At 44.5% G+C, this 25,167-nt stretch overlaps 1 long non-coding RNA gene across 1 annotated transcript; it reads right to left on the bottom strand.

Annotated features, from left to right (window-relative positions):
• Positions 1 to 5,355: 5,355 nt before the first annotated feature.
• LOC311133678 lies at positions 5,356 to 25,167 on the bottom strand. The gene is made up of 3 exons (XR_014613617.1): positions 24,966 to 25,167; positions 16,484 to 16,590; positions 5,356 to 5,434 (listed from the first exon to the last, which is right to left on the bottom strand). It is a non-coding gene; the product is annotated as an uncharacterized lncRNA (long non-coding RNA).

The raw sequence follows: 25,167 nt of genomic DNA, 5'->3' as shown, positions 1-25,167 counted from the left end.
GATCATAATCTGCTGCTGGAAAAACGTATGAGTTATGACTTTACATCCCCTGCTATCTTGTGGATCGAGAGTTACCTGTCTAACAGAACACAGAGGGTGTTTTTTTAACGTAAATCGCTCCAACATAATCCAGGTCGAATCAGGCATTCCCTAGGGCAGCTTTCTAGGCCCCTTACTTTTTTCAATCTTACTAATTACCTGCCACTGGGACTGAGTAAAACCTGTGTGTCTATGTATGCTGATGACTCAACACTATACACGTCAGCTACCACAGCAAGTGAAATCACTGCAACACTTAGCTGCAGTCTGTTTTAGAAAGGATGGCAAAAAAATATGCTAGTCATATAATATTTCTAAAACTAAAAGCATTGTATTTGGGACAAATCATTCACTAAACCCTAAACCTCAACTAAATCTTGTAATGAATAATGTGGAAATTGAGCAAGTTGAGGAGACTAAACTGCTTGGTGTAATCCTGGATTGTAAACTGTCATGGTCAAAACATATTGATAAAACGGTAGCTAAAATGGGGAGGGGTCTGCCGTAATAAAGCGCTGCTCTGCTTTCTTGACATCGCTATCAACAAAACAAGTCCTACAGGCCCTAGATTTATCGCACCTGGACTACTGCCCAGTCATATGGTCAATTGCCACAAAGAGGGACATAGGCAAATTACAGTTGGCCCAGAACAGAGCAGCACGGCTGGCCCTTAAATGTACACGGAGAGCTAACATCAAAAACATGCATGTCAATCTCTCCTGCCTCAAAGTAGAGGAGAGATTGACTGCATCACTACTTGTCTTTGTGAGAGGTATTGACATGCTGAAAGCACCAAGCTGTCTGTTTAAACGACTATTACAAAGCTCAGACACCCATGCATACCCCACAAGACATGCCACCAGAGGATTCTTCACAGTCCCCAAGTCCAGAACAGACTATGGGAATCGCACAGTACTACATAGAGCCATGACTAAATGGAACTCTATTCCACATCGATTAACTCATGCAAGCAGTAAAATCAGATTTAAAAAACTGATAAAACTACACCTTATGGAACAGCATGGACTGTGAAGAGACACACACACAGGCACACACACGCACGCACACACACGCTAACACACACACTCTACACACACGTACATTGTTATTTTGTTGTATAATGGATTCCCTATTGTATGTGTTGTGGTACGGTAGTGTGCAATAAAGTGTTGTGTGAGGTAGTTTTATTTTGTATATCAAATCAAATGCGCCGAATACAACGGGTGTAGACCTTACCGTGAAATGCTTACTTATAAGCCCTTAACCAACAATGCAGTTCAATAAAGAGTTAAGAAAATATTTACTAAATAAACTAAAGTAAAACAAAATGTTAAAAAATAAATAAAAAGTAACACAATAAAATAACAATAAAGAGGCTATATACAGGGGGTACCGGTCCCGAGTCAATGTGCGGGGGTACAGGTTAGTCGAGGTAATTTGTACATGTAGGTAGGGGTAAAGTGACTATGCATAGATTGCCTTAATCTTACTTGGACCCCAGAAAGAGTAACTGCTGCCTTGGTAGCAGCTTATGGGGATCCATAATAAAATACAAATACAAATGTGTCAAAGTTTTAATTACTTCTGTCCCTACTCAAATAAACAATTAAATTAATAAAAGGATATACAAAACTCTCACACACCCACACGTGAATAAACATTACAGTATGGATGCACTCCATCACTCAAATCCATACACACACATTTACCAGAATGCATACTCTGCAACACAGAATGTGGTCTCTCACACACACTAACCCCTACACTCTCATCACTATTACTTCATGCTGGCTCAGAGGATGTTGAGGAAGGCAGGAAAGGAGGGAATGAGTGGGCCGGAGGGGAAGAAGAGAGGAAAGGAAGGAGGGAGGCATTTGCACTGTCTGCAGGCTCCAAGACTGCACATCCTGTGTGTCGCTGCCTTTCGCTCTCTTTTCACATGACCCGGGAGAGAGGATGTTGAGCAACGGGCACAGGCCTAAGCGGCCGGTCAGACAGATATGAGTCCGGCTGCATCTCGATTCTCCATCTTTTTCCTGAAGTGTGCACTTCCTCACTTTCTCGCATTAATTTAACAATGGTACAAGTGCACAGCCTAAGACTAGAATTCAGTCAAGTATGAAAGAAATGAAAATAAGACCAGGTAGTACACTTGGTAAGCCAACCGTTCTAATCTTTCATTTCCATTTACTGAGAGTTCCATCTTGCTTCTAGTGCAGTTCTACCTTCAGAAGAATCTGGAGGCCTATGATATCACTCTGATCCTTCTCCATCTAGCTCTAGGTCTGCTAGTGTGTCAGTCTGTGACTGTGCAGGTTATCAAGGAACTTTGGCCTCTGAGAGACAATGGTCCATTAACAGCAGACCTGGCCCTCCTCCAGGCCCCGGTCATCCCATCCGGCCTTTCTCTCTCTGGGCAATAGGAGGAGGAGGAGGAGGAGGAGGAGGAGAAGGAGGAGGAGGAGGACCTGGAACAATCCCAAAGCCTCTTTAATGAAAGGAATCCAACACTGCTCTGCACAACACTGACCAACTACTGTAGTATCATACAGCAGCAGGATGAGGCCTCAGAGGATGCAGGAAATGCAGCCGAGCCATAAAGTGAATAGTGTTTTTTAGTGTAATCACTTGTTTTACTATAAAAAAGTGGGAGGGGTTGGATAATACGACAAATAACAAATTGGCAATAGCAATACATGGTAAATAACAATTGGCTCCAAACAGTCCATTCTCTCTGACAGGGAATATGGTTTGAATTCCCTGTCTACCAGGTCTGGCATGATGCCATAACATGATGAAGTTACTGTGTTTCTGTTTGTGAACTCAACCCAGACCAAAGGCAGAGTGTGTGTGTGTGTGTGTGTGTGTGTGTGTGTGTGTGTGTGTGTGTGTGTGTGTGTGTGCGTGTGTGTGTGTGTGCGTATGCAGCCGGAGAAGCACAATGCTAGTGCATGGCCCACACTGAGGTGTCAATTACAAAGAATGACATCATCCTTTGAGAATCTCTCTCTACTTCCAGTCTGACTAACGTAACCCAAGCTTCTGTTGTGCTTAGATGTGGAGATATAAAAATGTAGTCTTTCAAATAAAAAGCAGCAGGTCTACTTCGCCTGGGGAATATGAAACACTACTCTACTGTGGTTCCTTATTGTTTAGCTGTTGATCATGGGTAATTTCTATGTACAGTCAACACTGGATTAGTGCATGTTTGTCTTACTAACTGTAAGTTGCTCTGGATAAGCGCATCTGCTAAATGACCAAAAAATATAATCATAATTTTAAAAAATGTGAATTACTCTGGATACGTATGCTCTGGTTTACACTCAAAACAGTCCCAAGCCTACGCATTTATCATTAATGAGAAGTTGAATGTACACTATTTTATTTGTATGGAAGAGAGCAAAATGTACCAGTTGTCTTTCAATATCAGAACCTAAGTGACATCAATGCCTGGGGGCTATGCTAGTACCAGAATAAGGACAGAAACACAAACCTGTTCAAACTGGCTAGAGGCTATGTAATTCCACTGGGCACACACTGGTTGAATCAACGTTGTTTCCACGTCATTTCAATGAAATGACGTTGAACCAACATCGAATAGACGTTGAATTGACGTCTGTGTCCAGTGGGATGTAATTACCTGATTGCGGTCACGCCACCCTTGTCTTGTCTGAGCACACTACACTACTACCTCAGGGCTGGAACAGGGAAATGTGACACAATGTTTTTCAGACAGGCTCTTTTTTTTTGCCTCGCTTTTTTTTCTCGCTTTTTCAGGCTCTCTCTTTGTATGGCCCTAACTGTCGGGGATAAGACACAACTGGAAGGAAGATATCTTAGGCGAGCGCTAACCATTAGCATGTGACAAAGATGCTTTTGTGACAATAAAGCAGCCTCATTGTGTGTCATTGGGAGGATGTTGGAGGCTCTGTGGTGTGGCCCACAGGGAATGGGATTGTCCTCATGTTACAAAGCAGAAGGATAGAACCCCCCCCCCCCCCTCTCATCATGGACTATTCTCCTTTTTCTGAATGAAGGGGGAAATGAAACAACCAATGTCAATAACACCAAAACATTACATTAATGTAATGTAGCTCAATTGGTAGAGCATGGCGCTTGTAACGCCAGGGTAGTGGGTTCGTTCCCCGGGACCACCCATACGTAAAAATGTATGCGCACATGACTGTAAGTCGCTTTGGATAAAAGCGTCTGCTAAATGGCATATTATTATTATTTATATTACAGCAGAGTAGGCCACTCAGAACATCTCTGTTTTTTGTTGTTATGTAAGCTCAGGGATTGATGGTTACGGGATCACAAACCTAGCTAGAATAACATGTTGACCCCAGCTCATCCGGGAAGTCTTTGACATGCTCTGCTCTGGGAACGGCTTCACTTGGAAGTCAGATGTGTCAGGAGGTGAGAGGTCAACACACCGTAAAATGACACACACACTCTCTCACTAGAATGTGCGCAAAAACATGCGCACACACACAATAACAAACACACACACTACTGAGCCACAGCTCTCTCTTCCATGGGAAACACAAAGTCCCAGGCCAAGAATGTGTAAACACTGGCTTCCTCAGTACAGACGGGAGTAAAAATGAACGTCAATCCACATGTCACACTGTAGGGTTCAGTGAGATGGCCCACAGATGGCTATGAAATTAGAGGTATCAAACACTGTCTCTCAATCTGTAAGGCTAAGTCCCAAATGGCACCCTATTCCCTATATAGTGCATTACATTTAACCAGGTCCCATAGGGTCAAAAGTAGTGGAAGGGTGCCATTTGGGACACAGTCTATAAGGCTTTACACTGAGTATCACACTGATATATTATATTATATTATATTATAAGGGTCTTAGTAACACAGTCTCTGGATCTATATGAACACACAGGCCGTCAAACTGAGCACCTCTCTCAGAGTAGGCCTATAGGGTGTCATGCCAATTCACACTGCATGGCTATGGGGTATCACATTCAACAATGTCGCTCTCCCTCTCCCTCTCCCTCTCCCTCTCCCTCTCCCTCTCCCTCTCTCCCGCTCTGATTGAGAATCAGTGAGACCACTCTCAGTTGAGCATTCAGGAAGAACTGAATGGGTAATTGGATACATCACATGACTGTAGACCTCAGAAATTCGTTCCCATGAATGGGCTGAGAGATTAATTGTATTCAGAATCACATCTCTAGTAGCACATGTTTTATAAATAGGTAGCTATACATGCATGTACAGTAATACGTATTAATAAATCAACTATAGATTTGACTCATTTCCATCTCATATCTTCAATAAAAATATAGTCTCTTACCTTTGATTGTATATAAACGTTTTCACTCTGTGAAGAAAAGGATGGCACCACTTCTGTCTGGATGGATCTGAGTATTTGCTATATGCATGGAGAGAAATAGAAATAGAAAACAACACAAAAACCTCAGTTAAATGTGTCTCAAGTGCATCCACAGCTTCTCCAATAGGAACAGAAGGAAAGAGAGCAGCTAGAATATGTAAACATGCACACACACACACAATTTCTCTGCAACATTGGAGATCATTCCTCTGCAACATTGTTAGAAGCAACCCTATTGTGGGTGAATAATATTATCTAGTAAACTTGTGACTGGAGTTGTGACTAGAGTTTAACGTTGAGGGAATGGCTGTGTAAAATTCAACACAACCATTCCACTATGAAACCATGGGCCTCTACTGGCACACACGGCACACATGCACACAGCACTGTGAAACCATGGGCCTCTACTGGCAGCTTTACACCGTAGTCATGACTACAGCCAGGTCCCCCCATATGCTTTCTGTATGACTCACGCGTATCCTGTAAAATATGCACACACACACGCAAGCAAACACACACACACACATACGTGCACACACACACATGTAGACAGCCATCTTAAGATCAGGCCCACAGAAGAGCATAACTACTCGAACAAAGGCTTGGAGTCAAAACAAGAGCAACAAAAGTTACATGATGTTGTTGACATTGAAATACCTCTGGATGCAGATAGCAATTATAGTATATGATGACTTTATGCAAAGAGTAGATTGAAATGTCTCTAAAAGTACACCAATATCATGTATTCTGTCTACGTATTAATGAAACCGTTTTCTGTTAAAGGTCAGCAAAATACACAGAAATGTCCTTAAGAGGGACAAAAACTGGGTAATCTGTTCACCCAATATGACATTGTGTTTCTGGGAAAGAGTAGCTAATGCTTTCTGACCCGCTCTCAGACGTTCGTACACCCCCTTTCCCAGCTTGTCACTTTTTCCAGCAAGAGGAACTTGCAAAGAGATTTCCCTTCCACAATAAGCTCTGTCAGAGTATGTGTTTGTGCGTGCTTGCGTGTGCATGTGTGCATGTGTGTGTAGGGGAATACCGATGTTCTCAGACACAATCTTTACAGAAAGAGCAGAGAAACCCAGAATTGCCTCTCAGCACATCCTTTTCGTGGAAACCACAGAGTCACCAACGACACCAGAGAGGCTCTTCCCTTTCGCTTTGGGTGAAATTGTTTAGTAATTTGTTGTACTTTTTTTGTTGTTGTAGGCGTTACTCTTGGTTGGCACCCAATCAAACCTGTCCAACTTCAGAGTTTACATACTACATCTCCATGGTATCCTCCTGATGATGGAGACAAGAGTCTTGAGAGAATATAAAGTGAGTAGTTCAATACTTTCGAGTTGAAGGGAGAAATTGGTTTAATGACTCAATATAAGGATGACACAGATCTCAAAGCATTTCATTTTTTTGTAAGATTTTATTTTATCTTTTATAAAAACAGTACAAAACATACACATACAAACGACAACATCATACAAACATCAACTCCATCAATTGTGTAAATGATGGCAGATTGATTGATTTCCAAATTTTATGTATATGTTTTTTCAAGATGAGTGATGAAAAGAGAATCTTCCAACCCATCGGTTATCTCACTACACCCCCATATGCCATGTCTTGAAATATGCAGACAGACGGATTAAAAGTACGTTTACATTGTAATACTTCTGACAGCCAACTTTCTAGCTCCACCTACAACTTCCGGACTTTATAGCATTCCCAGAAAGCATGGTTATTGAGTTATTATTTACACTTAAGACATGACTTTGCCGATGTGCTGTAGAATTTGTGAATTCTGTCTCTTGTACAATACATTCTATACATTAGCTTATACTGGATTAAGCGTACATTTTCGTTAACTGTAATTTAGTTAGTTATGCTCCAACTTTCCCTCCATCTTGTGCCAACATTAGTTTTTTTAAAAGTTTTGTTCCAATAGTTTATATTTTTTTCCGAAGAGATTGTCAGTTGAATATGCTCTCTGCAAGGTTTTGTATATCTTCTCTATCATATGAGCATCATTTTCTGACTCAGATAAGATTCCCCTTAAGGATGCTCTGATGTCCAAAATATTTCAAATCAACATTTTGTGATATGTAACTTTTAAGTTGCATGTATTTGAAACTATACACATTGGTCAGTCCAAAATTACTTTTTAATTCTGTCATGGAAATAAATGTATTTCCTGTTACCAAGTCATTTCCGGTTTCTATGCCTTTAGTTTTCCATGTGGACCAATTTATTGGTGAATTCTGAAAAGCTATCCAAGGATTGTTCCATACGGTTGTGTTTTTAGGAAGTGATATTGGTTCTTGTAGAATACGTTTCATTTTCTTTCTCCATTTTGTTGTTATAGTGTTCTTAACTATGAAGTTGTTAATGTTCTTAGCTTTATCCTTTGAAAATAGACATGTTAAAACATTCTGGGGATGAGCATGCACATCTTCAATATGTACCCATTGTTCCTCTTTAGTGCATTTAACTATATGTCACAAGTAAAAGCCTTGGGTAGTGAGATGATACAATTCCAAGTCTGGAAGGTTAAAACCACCCTCAGACTTAAGAAGATATAAAACTTTCCTTTTTACTCTATGAATTGTATTTGCCCATATAAAGTCTGTTATGACAGAGTATACTTTTTTAAAGAATGACTTCGGTGAGGTAATTGGTATTACCGAAACTAAATACAAAAACTCTAAAGAAGTTTATTCTACCTGTAAGATTTATGGGAAGATCATTCCATTTCATATTTTTCAGTAATGGAATAAAGTTATCTTTATATATTTGATGTTTGTTGTCACTTATTAAGCATCCTAAGTATTTAATATTTTTTGTGGTCCACTTAAAGGATTGCTGTAGATCGTATTATTATTTTTATTTTTTTTGTCCTATTGCCATTCATTTGTTTGTTTTTCCCACATTAATTCATATATCCTGATATTCTTTGAGTATTCAGAAAATATTTTTAGCAAAGGGGGCATTGAGTTTTCAATAATGGTCAGGTAAATCAGGAGATCATCATATAAGTTCAGTTTATATTCATATTTACCAATACTGATACCTGTTACATTTGGGTCCTGTCTAATTCTCTCTGCAAGCGGTTCAATTGCCAGTGCAAACAGGAGGGGGGAGATGGGACATCCCTGTCTTGTGCCCCTTTCTAAAGCAATTTCATCAAATAATGTATTATCTGTGTATATTTTTACTTTAGGACATTTATACAACAGCTTTATTAAATGCATGATTTTAGCTGGAAAGTTGAAAGCTTCCAAAGTTTTGAATAGAAAAGGCCATTCAAGACGGTCGAAAGCCTTTTCGGCATTAATAGCCATTATTGATAAATCTATATCTTGATTTTTTGCGTATTGTATTATACTGAAACATGTTCTTGTATTTGTTTGTGTGTATTTTTAATAAACCCTGTTTGATTTATATGCATCAAGTTTGGTAAGACTCTACCTCTCTGTCTACCTTTCTCCCTCTCTCTGTCTACGTCTCTCCCCTATGTGAGCCTGCCTGCCACTGTACAGCAGGCGTTGGGTCTTGCGCAACCTCCCCTGTGCTGTGCTGCCTGTCTGTGTGTCTGCCTGTCTGTGTGTCTGCCTGTCTGTGTGTCTGCCTGTCTGTGCAGCCAGTGGGGCTGGAGCAGTATTTCCATGGCATTACCTCAGTCCCGCTCCTCTGACACGTATCACATTCCTAAAAGAGGGTTGACTTTCAGCCACACAGACAGACTCACTCGCTTGCACCTGAAAGTGAAGGGGGGCAGCTTACGCAACTGCCTGGGGGATTGCTCAACCTCTCCCTCACCGTCAACAGGAACTGTGTCGACACACCGGGAGCAAAAACAAAAGCCAGAGCAAATAAGTCACCATAGTAACTATCAACACATGCAACCAGCAATTCAATATTTAAATGGGGCCCTCCTCCCTCTCTTCCCAAAACTAATCGTTGAGAGGTTGCTGCACTACCAGACTAGCCCGAGGCATGTTACTGTAGTTAATAATATACAGGTTTCACTGTCTGTGCTGGCTTGTGGTGCATCTGTATGGACAATCTGAATGTGTCTGGTGTGATAAATACTCATCATCACCATCATCCTCTAGCCTCGTACAACCATCCTGATCTCACAGACATTTCAGGAAAGTCACACTGAGTTACAAGAACGCATCACATGACAGTGGTCTGAGCAGGTCCCTTGAGGACACCCAAACCCATCTGATCCTACTCTGTTGTTACTCGTCTGGAAGTGTTCTACACAAGGAGGCTGGAACAAAGAAGAAGGTAAGCCGGGAGATAAAGTGAATACCACGTCAGTGACATTAACACAGTTACACCCTGCCTCTTTGTTTAAACACAGAAGTTCAGTGAAATTATGTTGTGAGGTAACAGCAGGTTGGTGAGTTTTTCCTCATAACAGGATGTTTCCTCATAATAGGGATGGATGTTCCACATAATTGACCTCTACCTCCTATTGCTAAAACTTCTACTTCATTTATCAGGAAAAAGAAAGGTGCAAATTATCACAGGCTTCAACCCACCTTTCAGAATCCTACTTCTCCACAGTTCACAAAACACTCCTCTGTCGTTTCATTAAGTGTATGTGATTATGTTGGAGTTACATCATGTGGCGCTTTACTAACTCTCCCCAGTCGGAGTTTCCAACAAGAAAATAAAATACTTTTATTCAACTGTCAAAAGCGAACAAGGCCTGCAATTTGAATCAAACAGAGAGTGCCGATGGTAGAGGAAGATTATTTTTGACCCTGGTGTAGGACCCTCTATTGAATTGACATGCCGCATTACAGAGTGTTTCATCAGAGTTCCATTCCCAAGCCTTGTCACGGTTCAGACAGACGACCAGAGGACCACAATTGCGTCACACCAGAAAGTTTATTAAACTTAAGGGAAAAGGGAAGTAGGGAGTGAATGAAGGCTCCAGGGGTAACAGGGATCCCGTCCAATGCGCTGGGTCTGTGCCCCCCCCAGTGGCAGCGATGCGTCCTATGAAGCCGGTGGTGGGTGGTCCAGAAGTCCTGGGGGGGGGAGACACAGACACAACAGGGCGGAATGAAACCAGGCAGCAGTACAGTTCAAGGGAAATCCAAAATACGTAGTAGCAAGGCAGAAGGCTGGTCAGAGTTACCGGGATTGAAGAGTAGTCAGGAGTCGTGATGGCAGAAGCAGGTCTGGATCTCCTGAGGCAGAAGAGTATCCAAAAAACAGGCAGGTCCGGGGTCACAAAACCAGGGTGAGCCAGAAGCGCGAGCAAACAGGTTCCGGGTGTGAGCTTTGCAGACGATCTGACACCGGAGAGCTGAAAGACAGGGCCTTAAATACTGGGAGAGGTAGTGGGTAATGCAGCGCAGCTGGCAGAGTAATTAGAGCAGAGCAGAGCAGGGACAGGTGGAGCTAGTTAGGCTGAGTAGAGAGAGTGGTGAGCAGAGTGGAAGAAAATTAAGGTGGTAACCCGGTGGAGTGAGAGGCCCATGACAGAACCCCCCCCCCAAGGGACGGCCCCAGAAGTCCCAAGAGCAACACCACGCCGGGCGGGAGGAGGGGAGCCGGAGGAGGGCTAGAACTCCTCCGAACGGTCCGAGTGAACGTCCTCATCCTCGGAGGAAGCCGGAGGGCCGTGGTCGGGAGATGGGACAGGTCCCGAGACAGGATCAGGCACAGGACAGGAAGCCGAGCGGGCCGGACGGTTAGGGACCCCTCTGGGGCGGCCCCTACGGATTGCAGGTTGATCAGGATGCCGTTGGTGGAAAGCGGTGATGAGAGTCCTATCCACAATCCGACTAGCTGGCACCCAGGTCCTTTCCTCAGGTCCATAGCCCTCCCAGTCAATGAGGTACTGGAGACCCCTACCCCTCCGTCTGGACCGAAGCAGGCGGCGGACGGTGTAAACCAGACCACCATCGACGAGCCGTGGAGGAGGAGGACCAGGCGCAGCAGGGACCAGCGGACTCTCATGGATGGGCTTAATCTTAGACACATGGAAAGTGGGGTGCACCCTCAGGGAATTAGGCAGTTGGAGCCGGACAGCAGTTGGGCTAATCACTCTTATGATAGGGAATGGGCCAATGAACCGAGGTGCCAGCTTCTGCGACTCCACCCTGAGTGGCAGGTTCTTCGATGACAACCACACCCTTTGACCAACATGGTAGGTGGGAGCAGGAATTCTCCGACGGTTGGCCCCGGTAGTGTAGCTGGCAACGGATCTGAGGAGTGTGGCTCGGGCTTGTGACCAGGTGCGGCGACATCGACGGGCAAAAGCAAGTGCAGATGGGCAAGTAACCTCCTCTTCCTGGCTGGCAAATAGAGGAGGCTGGTATCCATAAACACATTGGAAAGGGGACATACCGATGGCAGAGCAGGTCAGAGAATTGTGTGCGTACTCCACCCATGTCAATTGCTGCGACCAGGAGTGGGGGTTGCGTGAAGTCATGCATCGCAGTGCCTTCTCGAGCTCCTGATTAGCCCGCTCTGACTGCCCATTGGATTGGGGATGGAATCCGGAAGTCAGACTGACTGTGGCTCCCAGCAGGTGACAGAACTCCTTCCAAAAAGCGGAGGAGAATTGTGGACCACGGTCAGAAACTACATCCTTTGGCAGTCCGTGGATCCGGAAGACGTGTTCCAGGACCACCTGGGCGGTCTCCTTGGCGGTTGGGAGCTTGGGGAGGGGAATGAAGTGTGCCATCTTGCTGAAACGGTCAACGATGGTGAGAATGACGGTCATGCCACTTGAAGGGGGCAGCCCCGTGACAAAGTCAAGGGCGATGTGAGACCAGGGACGTCTGGGCACAGGCAGGGGCTGCAGCAATCCGGCTGGGGGCTGGCAGGACGACTTGTGTTGGTTGCAGATGGGGCAGGCTTGGACGAATTCCCGTACATCCTTCCTCAGAGAGGGCCACCAGAACCTCTGGGCGAGCAGGTTGTAAGTGCGGGTGGAGCCAGGGTGACAAGCTAGGCGGGAGTCATGTCCCCACTGAACGACCTGGGACCTCAGGTCTTCGGGGACAAAAAGGCGGTCAGCTGGGCAAGTGCTGGGACCTGGCTGGTTACGGAGAGCCTCCAGCACCTGTTCCTCAACAGCCCAGGTCAGAGCTGCAACGATGCAGGGACTTGGCAGAATCGACACAGGGTCCTTGGAGGGGGTGTCATCCTTCTGGAATTGACGGGAGAGGGCGTCTGGCTTGGTGTTGCGTGATCCAGGCCGGTATGACAGAGTGAAATTAAACCTGGTGAAGAACAGGGCCCAGCGGGACTGCCTGGAGTTCAACCGTTTGGCCGTGCGGATGTACTCCAAGTTCTTATGATCGGTCCAAACGAGAAATGGAATGGTGGACCCCTCCAGCCAGTGACGCCACTCCTCCAAGGCAAGCTTCACAGCCAGCAGCTCACGGTTCCCTATGTCGTAATTGCACTCAGAGGGGGACAACCGACGTGAGAAAAAGGCACAGGGATGGAGCTTCCTATCCTCCGCAGCCCACTGAGAAATCACAGCACCAACTCCCACATCCGAGGCGTCCACCTCCACAATGAATTGCCGGTCCACATCAGGCATCTGGAGGATGGGAGCGGAGGTGAACCTCACCTTGAGGGTACTGAAGGCTTTGTCGGCTGCTGGGGTCCAGGTGAAGGGTTGCTTGGTGCTGGTTAGAGCAGTGAGAGGGGCAGCAACGGTACTGTAGTTCCGGATAAACTTCCTATAGAAGTTAGCAAACCCCAGAAACTGTTGCAGCTTCTTTCTGTTCTCCGGAACTGGCCATGAAGTGACTGCTGATACTTTGGCAGGATCCATTTGGATACTTCCCTCTGCCACTATGTACCCCAGGAAGGCCACTGTCTTGACGTGAAACTCACATTTCTCTGCCTTGGCGTAGAGGGAATTCTCCAGAAGACGATGAAGGACTTGCTGGACATGGCGGGTGTGTTCAGACAGGTTTCTGGAGTAGATTAAGATGTCATCCAGGTAAACGAAGACAAACTTGTTTAACATGTCCCGCAGTACATCATTCACTAGAGCCTGGAACACAGCAGGAGCATTGGTGAGGCCAAAAGGCATAACCAGATACTCGTAGTGGCCTGTTGGTGTATTGAATGCGGTTTTCCATTCATCTCCCTCCCGGATCCGCACTAGGTGGTAAGCGTTTCTGAGATCCAACTTGGTAAAAACAGTGGCTCCCTGGAGCAACTCAAAAGCAGAGGTGAGCAGAGGCAGAGGGTAACGGTTTTTCACTGTGATGTCGTTGAGTCCCCTGTAGTCGATGCAGGGGCGAAGAGATCCGTCCTTCTTCCCCACAAAGAAGAAGCCAGCACCAGCAGGAGATGAAGATGAACGGATTAATCCTGCGGACAGAGAGCCATTGATGTAGTCCTCCATGGACTTTCTTTCAGGAGCAGACAACGAATAAAGACGACCCTTTGGAGGAGCTGTTCCAGGGAGGAGGTCGATGGCACAGTCGTACGGTCGGTGAGGGGGCAGAGATGTGGCTCTTGCTTTGTTAAACACCTCTCTGAGACCATGGTAGCATTCTGGGACATTGGAGAGGTCAGGAGCGGAGTTAGTAGGTACTGGCCGAGGGGGTAGTGCGGCAGCAAGCAGGCAGGTTCGGTGGCAGTCCTCTCCCCACTCCCTGATCACCCCGGTCACCCAGTCGAGCTGAGGGTTGTGCCGGCGGAGCCATGGGTAACCCAGGATGAGGGGTTGGCCTGGAGAGGGGAGCAGGTGAAACTGGATAGTTTCTTGATGGTTTCCGGACAGACCCATCGAGACCGGGGCCGTGACATGAGTGACCGATCCGAGTAAGTGTCCGTCCAGTGCCCGGGCAGGAATAGGAGGTGTCAAACGGAGGTTCTCCAGTCCCAGTTGGCGTGCCAGCTTGATGTCCATTATGTTGGCTTCGGCGCCAGAATCCACCAGAGCAGCCAGGGTGTGAGTAGAGTCAGAGAGGCGGAGGTGAACTTGCAGCAGGGGTTTGCGGTCGGAGGACTGGATGGTCATTGAACTCAACCGGACTCCCCCTATGCCCGGTGAGCTTCGGCCCTTTAAAGGGCAGGTTACCACACGATGTCCATCACCTCCACAATAGAGGCAGAGGTTTGAGGTGAAGCGGCGCTGGCGCTCTGCAGGAGTGAGGGAGGCTCGCCCAATCTCCATAGGCTCAGACTGATCAAGCTGACCTGGGTGAGTGGCAGTAGATGACAGGAGCCCAGTCGGATCTCTCCGAATGCCGGTAGTAGGTGGACCTTGGCGCCCCCTCTCACGACGACGGGTCTGTATCCTTCTGTCGATCCTGACAGTCAGTGCGATGGCTTCATCAAGAGTGGAAGGCAGTTCATGGGAGACCAACTCGTCCTTGATATAGTCAGCCAAACTATGGAAGAACGCGTCCACCAACGATGGTGTGTTCCAAGAACTTCGTCTAGCCAGGGTTCGGAAGTCGATGGAATGGTCTGCGACTGTACGTCTGCCTTGTCGAATACTGAACAGTTCACGAGGCGCCTCTGCGGTGGGTGAATCCAGGTCAAACACCTTCAGCATCTCCTCAGCAAACAGGTCGAAGGTTGCACATGCGGGGGTTTGACGTTCGAACTCTGCTGTTCCCCAGAGTCGAGCTCGGCCCGTCAGGTGAGTGATGGCATACCCAACTTTAGCCCCCTCCGTGGCGAAGGTCCTTGGCTGCAAGGAGAACTGAAGTCGGCAGCTAGTCAGGAATGGCCGGACCTGGGTTGAATCGCCGTTGAACCGCTCGGGGTTTCCAATCTTGGGTTCCGGAGCAGCGGCTGCAATGACCGGGGCAGGTAACTCGGGGGCTGGGCTGGTGGGCAGACTGGCTGGGGTAAGGTTGGTGAGGAGTTGAATGATCATGGCGAGTTGTTGTTGCTGCTGCTGGAACTGCTGCTCATGCTCATCGGTTTCCATGTCGGGGAAAGTGTGCGCTGAGTCCATAATGGTCAGATCGTACTGTCACGGTTCAGACAGACGACCAGAGGACCACAATTGCGTCACACCAGAAAGTTTATTAAACTTAAGGGAAAAGGGAAGTAGGGAGTGAATGAAGGCTCCAGGGGTAACAGGGATCCCGTCCAATGCGCTGGGTCTGTGCCCCCCCCAGTGGCAGCGATGCGTCCTATGAAGCCGGTGGTGGGTGGTCCAGAAGTCCTGGGGGGGGGAGACACAGACACAACAGGGCGGAATGAAACCAGGCAGCAGTACAGTTCAAGGGAAATCCAAAATACGTAGTAGCAAGGCAGAAGGCTGGTCAGAGTTACCGGGATTGAAGAGTAGTCAGGAGTCGTGATGGCAGAAGCAGGTCTGGATCTCCTGAGGCAGAAGAGTATCCAAAAAACAGGCAGGTCCGGGGTCACAAAACCAGGGTGAGCCAGAAGCGCGAGCAAACAGGTTCCGGGTGTGAGCTTTGCAGACGATCTGACACCGGAGAGCTGAAAGACAGGGCCTTAAATACTGGGAGAGGTAGTGGGTAATGCAGCGCAGCTGGCAGAGTAATTAGAGCAGAGCAGAGCAGGGACAGGTGGAGCTAGTTAGGCTGAGTAGAGAGAGTGGTGAGCAGAGTGGAAGAAAATTAAGGTGGTAACCCGGTGGAGTGAGAGGCCCATGACAAGCCTGTGTGTACTGAAATGGCTGCCACTACCGTAGCAGTCATCTGGGCAAGGGGAGTTAATTATTGTATAAGGAATGACGGTGATATAAGCCTGAAGTAATACGAAGAATGGGGTTGGGGGGAGGAGAGGAGGCGGTATGCAAAAAGTGGACATGCACTTTCCCCTTTGTACTTCCTTTGTGAGACTTTATAAGTTAATTCTTGTATATGGGAACTACAGTAACAGTACGGCTATATTTTAGCAATTGTATTCTCTGAAGTATATCATAACCTATTCATATCAGTGCATTAATTGGCATCTAGTGGATATCAAATCCCTTCCATCAATCAATCTTTAATTCTCAACTGGGAATTAATACTGTACAACCAAGCTGACTAGTCTTTATTAAAGTTGTACACTGGATGAACTCCTTCAGTTCCAGGACATTTCTCATGTATCCGTCCTTACCCACTCAGCTATGTGGACAAAGTGTTTGCTTCCCTTTCCTTCCTGGTTTGCGACCCAGCTTCATGGGTGACAGGGAGTCCGATGCTGTGGCGACCGAGGGGAAGGAGCTAGGAGGAAGGAAGAGATGAGGAAATCAATCAAAGCTCAGATAAAGCACAGACAGTTCCATGGATTTCCTGCTCCTAGCAGGATGACGCTCCCAGCACTGTGACGAGATGACTGATATAGTTATTTTCTAATGAACAGCATTAATAGTGGGGCTTGCGAAGCAAGAGTCCCCACTTTACATTTTCGACATACTTCCGACTTCTCGTTATTCAGACCCCCATTGATTTTGTTATAATGTTTGACTCAGTTAGCATAAGAACACGGCATAGGCCATGGTCAAATGTGTCGGATTGTAGGATACTAGCTTTAAAACTGTAAAATGTTCTCTCCGCTCCATGGCAAAATGTGCAGGATGGTAACTTTGCCACCGCTGCTGAAAGAAATCCTAGGAGAAACCATATAAATAAAATTAATACAAAGGGCTTGGAACCTCTAACCCTGGCAATTTGACTGGTAAACGTATAGGTACACTCACAATACTCAGAGCCGATATTCACGTAATAAGGAATTCCCCTCGACCACGCCCACAAAAAGGGGAAAACAAACATTATTTCCAATTGACCCGCATTGTAAAAGAGCCAACTTCATCGTAGATTTTTTGTTATACAGAAATAACCAAATATGCAGAAAAGTTACTGTGTTGTTCACAGGTCAAAAATGTTCCCAATGCTCCCATTAGGGAAGAAGAGGCTGTGAGAAGAGTCCTGTGGCTTTAGGCTATTTGGTGTTGGAGAGTGGGAAATGTGGGGTCCTGGTAGCTATGTGTGTGGAAAACATTTCAGCACAGGTATAGTCTGTTTGTAACTCCATTCAATACTTTTAGCTGTATAGTCCGTTTGTTTGTGTTGTTGGTCTTGGCTAGCTTAATGTTCCGGTTGGTTGCTAGCTAGCACTCACTTAATCACGTGGCTGCTAGCACCATCATGAAAAGGGGCATGAGGGAAGCCCTACAATATTATGTTTTTCTAAGTAGTGAGAACGTTAGAGGCAATGTTGAAAAGTAATCTTTAAACATGTTGTACTTTTCTTAAATGTAGTTTTGTAATTGATTAAAACAAGCAGACAACAAGAAAATTGCATTTGAAAAAGTTTTTGCTGTGGGCCAATGGAGTAACCTTCAGTGCCTTCAGAAAGTATTCACCCCCTTGACTTTTTACGCATTTTGTTGTATTACAGCCTGAATTTAAAATGGATTAAATTGATATTTTTTTGTCACTGGCCTACACACAATACCCCATAATGTCAAAGTGGAATTATGTTTTTAAAAATATTTACTAATTAATAAAAATTAAAAGCTGAAATGTCTTGAGTCAATAAATATTCAACCCCTTTGTTATGGCAAGCCTAAATAGGTTCAGGACTAAATATTTGCTTAACAAGTCACATAAGTACATCGACTCACTCAAAAGTGTTTACCATGATTTTTTTAATGACTACCTCATCTCTGTACCCCACACGTACAATTATCTGTACGGTCACACAGTCGAGCAGTGAATTTCAAACAAAGAAGGGCACCTATCAATAAAATAAAAAAAAGCAGACACTGAATATCCCTTTGTGCATGGTGAAGTTATTAGTCACACTTTGGATGGTGTATCAATACACCCAGCCACTACAAAGATACAGGTGTCCTTACTAACTCAGTTGCCAGAGAGGAAGGAAACCGCTCAGAGATTTCACCATGAGGCCAATGGTGACTTTAAAACAGTTACAGAGTTTAATGGCTGTGATCGGAGAAAACTGAGGATGGATCAACAACATTGTAGCTACTCCACAATAATAACCTAAATGACAGAGTGAAAAGATGGAAGCCTGTACAGAATAAAAATATTCAAAAACATGCATCCTGTTTGCAACAAGGCACTAAAGTAATACTGAAAGAATTGTGGCAAAGCAATTCACTTTTTGTCCTGAATACATTACATTTTAGTCATTTAGCAGACGCTCTTATCCAGAGCGACTTACATGAGCAATTAGGGTTAAGTGCCTTGCTCAAGGGCACATCGACAGATTTTTCACCTAGTCAGCTCGGGGATTAGAACCAGCAACCTTTCGGTTACTGGCACAACACTCTTAACCACTAAGCTACCTGCCGCCCCAACGCAAACTGTTATGTTTGGGGCAAATCCAATACAACACATTACTGAGTACCACTTCCCATATTTTAAGCATAGTCGTGGCTGCATCATGTTATGGGTATGCTTGTAGTTTTTATTTTTATTTTTTTATTTTTTTTACATCAGTTTATTTTAGTAAATACTTCTTAAACCTTATTTTTCTTAAAACTGCATTGTTGGTTAAGGGCTTGTAAGTAAGCATTTCACTGTAAGGTCTACACCTGTTGAATTCGGCGCATGTGACAAATACAATTTGATTTGATTTGACTGGGGAGTTTTTCAGGATAAAAAAGAAACAAAATGGAGCTAAGCACAGGCAAAATCCTAGACAAAAACCTGGTTCAGTCTGCTTTCCAACAGACTCTGGGAGATCTCCGCGCCGGAGATGCCCAACTCAGAGAAGGTGGAGAGGAGGATCTGATGGTTCACAGTATCAAAGGCAGCAGACAGGTCTAGAAGGACAAGAGCAGAGGAGAGAGAGTTAGCTTTAGCAGTGCGGAGAGCCTCCGTGACACAGAGAAGAGCAGTCTCAGTTGAATGACCAGTCTTGAAACCTGACTGGTTTGGATCAAGAAAGTAATTCTGAGAGAGATAGCAAGAGAGTTGGCTAAAGACGATACGCTCAAGAGTTTTGGAGAGAAAAGAAAGAAGGGATACTGGTCTGTAGTTGTTGACATCGGAGGGATCGAGTGTAGGTTTTTTGAGAAGGGGTGCAACTCTCGCTCTCTTGAAGATGGAAGGGACATAGCCAGCGGTCAAGGATGAGTTGATGAGCGAGGTGAGGTAAGGGAGAAGGTCACCGGAGATGGTCTGGAGAAGAGAGGAGGGGATAGGGTCAAGCGGGCAGGTTGTTGGGCGGCCGGCCGTCACAAGTCACAAGTCACAAGCAGCAGAAGGGTGCATTTGCCGATGTACTATTAGCTGATAATGTTTACTTTGCAAGCTACTGGTAGAAACTTTGTACAGTTGGCTAAACATAGTGGTAAATTGACCTAATGTACTTTTTTTCTCCAACCAACGTAGGCCTAACTAGCGAAGTTAGCTAACATTATCCCCTTTTCAACATTGTTTATAAGAGTGTTTAATCACGGCTACATTGATTGATGGACCACATCAAATTGGCTAGCTAGCTAATAACAGATGACATCAATATGGCTAGTTAACAAGCTAACTTTCGGGGGATAAACTAGATGGCTATATTTGCTGCCATCTATAGTGGTGATGACAGTAGTCCGACTGACAACATTGCCAATGTTAAGCTCTTTCCAAAAGCCTAATCTCTGATGAAGCAAGCTAAATTACACGTTGTTTGCTTAGCTAGCTGGCTACATGCCACATGAATAGGCTACCCTCAACTATATGAAAATACATGATAAATTGATATTTACTGATCATGAAAAGCATGCAGTTACTTGCTGTATAACTCTGATAGAGCTAAATGTGGAAAAATCGGAAATGTGTAGTTCTGACTATGCTGTTCAAAAGGTGATGAAAATTTAAACTACAGTTGAAGTCGGAAGTTTACATACACCTTAGCCAAATACATATAAACTCAGTTTTTCACAATTCCTAACATTTAATCCTAGTAAAAAAGGTCCTGTTTTAGGTCAGTTAGGATCACCACTTTATTTTAAGAATGTGAAATGTCAGAATAATAGTAGAGAGACTTATTTATTTCAGCTTTTATTTCTTTCATCACATTCCCAGTGGGTCAGAAGTTTACATACACTCAATTAGTATTTGGTAGCATTGCCTTTAAATTGTTTAACTTTGGTCAAATGTTTCGGGTAGCCTTCCACAAGCTTCCCACAATAAGTTGGGTGAATTTTGGCCCATTCATCCTGACAGAGCTGGTGTAATTGAGTCAGGTTTGTAGGCCTCCTTGCTCGCACACGCTTTTTCAGTTCTGCCCACAAATGTTCTATAGGATTGAGGTCAGGGCTTTGTGATGGCCACTCCAATACCTTGACTTTGTTGTCCTTAAGCCATTTTGCCACAACTTTGGAAGTATGCTTGGGGTCATTGTCCATTTGGAAGACCCATTTGCGACCAAGCTTTAATTTCCTGACTGATGTCTTGAGATGTTGCTTCAATATATCCACATAATGTTTCTTCCTCATGATGCCATCTATTTTGTGAAGTGCACCAGTCCCTCCTGCAGCAAAGCACCCCCACAGCATGACGTTGCCACCCCCGTGCTTCACGGTTGTGATGGTGTTCTTCGGCTTGCAAGGTTCCCCCTTTTTCCTCCAAACATTACGATGGTCATTATGGCCAAACAGTTCTATTTTTGTTTCATCAGACCAGAGGACATTTCTCCAAAAAGTACGATCTTTGTCCCCATGTGCAGTTGCAAAATGTAGTCTGGCTTTTTTATGGCGGTTTTGGAGCAGTGGCTTCTTCCTTCCTGAGCGGCCTTTTAGGTTATGTCGATATAGGACTCGTTTTACTGTGGATATAGATACTTTTGTACCTGTTTCCTCCAGCATCTTCACAAGGTCCTTTGCTGTTGGGATTGATATGCACTTTTCGCACCAAAGTACGTTCATCTCTAGGAGACAGAACGCATCTCCTTCCTGAGCGGTATGACGCCTGCGTGGTCCCATGCTGTTTATACTTGTGTACTATTTTTTGTACAGATGAACATGGTACCTTCAGGCATTTGGAAATTGCTCCCAAGGATGAACCAGACTTGTGGAGGTCTACCATTTTTTTTCTGAGGTCTTGGTTGATTTCTTTTGATTTTCTCATGATGTCAAGCAAAGAGGCACTGGGTTTGAAGGTAGGCCTTGAAATACATCCACAGGTACACCTCCAATTGAGTCAAATGATGTCAATTAGCCTATCAGAAGCTTCTAAAGCCATGACATCATTTTCTGGAATTTTCTAAGCTGTTTAAAGGCACAGTCAACTTTGTGTATGTAAACTTCTGACCCACTGGAATTGTGATACAGTGAATTGTAAGTGAAATAATCTGTCTGTAAACAATTGTTGGAAAAATTACTTGTGTTATGCACAAAGTAGATGTCCTAACCGACTTGCCAAAACTATAGTTTGTTAACAAGAAATTTGTGGAGTTGTTGAAAAACAAGTTTTAATGACTCCAACCTAAGTGTATGTAAACTTCCGACTTCAACTGTAAATACACTGAATAACAATATAAAGGCAACATGTTAAGTGTTGGTCCTATTTTTTATGAGCTGAAATAAAAGATCCCAGAAATGTTCCATATGCACAAAAAGCTTATTATCCCTGTTAGTGACCATTTCTCCTTTGCCAAGATAATCCTTCCACCCTATCAGGTGTGGCATATCAAGAAGCTGATTAAATAGCATTATCATTACACAGGTAAATAATAAACAATAAAAGGGCACTCTACAATGTGTAGTTTTGTCACACAACACAGTGCCACAGATGTCTCATGTTTTGGGGGAGCGTGCAATTGGCATGCTGACTGCAGGAATGTCCACCAGTTGTTGCCAGAGAATGTAATGTTCATTTCTCTACCATAAGCCACCTCCAAAATCATTTTAGAGAATTTGGCAGTACATCCAACCGGCCTCACAACCACAGACCCTGTGTATGGCGTCGTGTGGGCGAGCGGTTTGCTGGTGTCAACGTTGTGAACAGAGTGCCCCATGGTGGCGGTGGGGTTATGGTATGGGCAAGCATAAGCTACGGACAACAAACACAATTGCATTTTATCGATGGCAATTTGAATGCATAGAGATTGACGAGATCCTGAGGTCCATTGTCGTGCCATTCATCCGCCGCCATCACCTCATGTTTCAGCACGATAACGCACAGCCCCATGTCGCAAGGATCTGAACACAATTCCTGGAAGCTGAAAATGTCCCGGTTCTTCCATGGTCTGCATACTCACCAAACATGTCACCCATTGAGCATGTTTGGGATGCTCTGGATCGACGTGTACGACAGCGTGTTCAGGTTCCCGCCAATATCCATCAACTTCGCACAGCCATTGAAGAGGAGTGGGACAATATTCCACAGGCCACAATCAACAGCCTGATCAACTCTATGCGAAGGAGATGTGTCGTGCTGCATGAGGCAAATGGTGGTCACACCAGATACTGTCTGGTTTTCTGATCCACGCACATTAACATCTGTATTCCCAGTCATGTGAAATCCATAGATTAGGGCTTAATTTATTTATTTCAATCGGCTGACTTCCTTATATGAACTGTAACTCAGTAAAGTCTTGCATGTTTGTTCAGTATTTGTCTGCCTGCTGCAAGATGAGGTCTGCCCGCTGCTCCTAATCTGCAGCTTTTTTGGTATATAAACCTGAAGGGAGTTCTTTGCCAACATCTACTTAGGCATAATAACACATTTACATTTTAGTCATTTAGCAGACGCGCTTATCCAGAGCAACTTACAGTTAGTGAGTGCATACATTTATTTTTTAATATATATATATTATTTTTTTTCATACTGGCCCCTCGTGGGAATTGAAACCACAACCCTGGCGTTGCAAACACCATGCTCTACATCCCTGCCGGCCATTCCCTCCCCTACCCTGGGCCAATTGTGCACAACACAGTGCCACAGATGTCTCATGTTTTGGGGGAGTGTGCAATTGGCATGCTGAATGCAGGAATGTCCACCAGAGTTGTTGCAAGAGAATGTAGTGTGGGTCTCCCGGTCAGCTACGACAGCGCCTGGATTCGAACCAGGATCTCTAGTGGTACAGCAATGCAGTGCTTAGACCACTGCGCCACTCTGGAGGTACATGAGTATCAACTGTCAGTTCACCTGCAACAACTGTAGTTTAGACATTTTAATTTGAATAAGAGTTGTGTAGCCTATTCAGTTCAGTCAGTCAGCATCAGTGATTCGTATTTTCTTGCAACTTTCTGAAATGGCACAGGAATGCCCGTCTGTCTGTGTCTGTGTCTGTGTCTGTGTCTGTGTGTGTGGGTGTGTCTAAACTTTGTGTAGCAGTTTGTAGCATGCTTATGATAACCTTTTTCTGGTAGAGATGGAAAGGTTTTCCCAAAAACCTTCTCAAGCCTATGCTTACCTGAAAGAATGATATCATGATTATTTGCATCAATCCAATGGCCATTTGTTTTCCAAACTCTGCAATCACATGAGCACAACAGAAACATGGCTAACCAAACAACAATGGTCTCTATGTATGTAGCTCAGTTGGTAGAGCATGGCGTTTGCAACGCCAGGGTTGTGGGTTCGATTCCCACGGGGGGCCAGTATGAAAAAAATAAAAAAAATAATGTATGCACTCACTAACTATAAGTCGCTCTGGATAAGAGCGTCTGCTAAATGACTAAAATGTAAATGTCTTGCTGATGCTCACTTGCATTAAAGGGTAACTACACCCAAAAATCTAAATGTATTCTATTTTTCCCATACCTCAAAAAAGGTCTCCTGATGTGGTTTAAGCATTGTTGTAGACTTAGAACATCACATTTTGTTCTTGTTTTTAATTTAAAAAGTGTGATTTTGAGAGCGAAAACCTAAAAAAACTTGAACAAACTGAAACATGGAAAAACTGAACAGAGAAAATGGAATCAGGTGTGTGAGTGAATGCACCAATTTGTAAGTCACTCTGGATAAGAGCGTCTGCTAAATGACGTAAATGTAATGTAAATGTGTGTATGTATGCTATGCTCAGTTAACTTGTGTGTGTCCCCTGGGGGCAGAGGTGCTCCGAGGGAAGGTTGTAACACCTTTCCCACTGATCCCCCTCCAGTCCAGAGAGGACTACATGAACATCCCCCTGTCGTCCTGAATACGTTGTAATATGTATTTTATTTATTTAAAACTTCAACAATGACTCATTGTCTTCTGTGCTCTATTATGACAGTTGGCATATACTGTGGTATTCTAGTAGGAGAGTGAATGAAAATGTAGTGGTCCAAGTGTAGCTATTTCTGATGAAATGTGTGATCTAACTGCCCCACAACCCAAAGTAATAAGGTTATTTTACTCAATTTAACTTTGACTATATGTAGCTGCTTTGCTTTAAATAGTAAAGTAAAACTTTTAAAACTTCTTCCACTACCACAAAACGACTTTTAAAGACCTAAAGCAAGCCCCACTACTTTACTTAATGTAAAGTTAACATCTAAGTTAGTTATTATACAACATTTGAATGACCTTGTCATGAGAGATATCAAATGGACTTTTGACTGATCTCAAAGTGCTAGACTCATATCAATCTGTCAAATGTGTCAAAGTGCTAGTCAAGTAAAGTGTCTCTGAATAGTCTTTTTTACCTTTGCTTTTGTTTTCGACATGGATTGTACAGCCCTCATTGCATAGTACTCGTACTCCGCATGCAGTTCTGGGGCCTGTTCTATTCGCCGCTGCTCGATCTCAGGGCCCTGGTTACTCACAGGCAATCATATGAGCAGGGAGTGGAAACGCTGGCTAAACCACAGACCTCAGCCCCACCACTCCACTCTAGTAGTCCCCCCT

Source organism: Coregonus lavaretus (genome assembly GCF_964263955.1).
Source record: "Coregonus lavaretus genome assembly, chromosome: 8".
In the NCBI taxonomy this organism is placed as follows: domain Eukaryota; kingdom Metazoa; phylum Chordata; class Actinopteri; order Salmoniformes; family Salmonidae; genus Coregonus; species Coregonus lavaretus.
The sequence above is the reverse complement of the archived record's forward strand: the minus strand, read 5'-3'. Positions and strand labels throughout refer to the sequence as shown.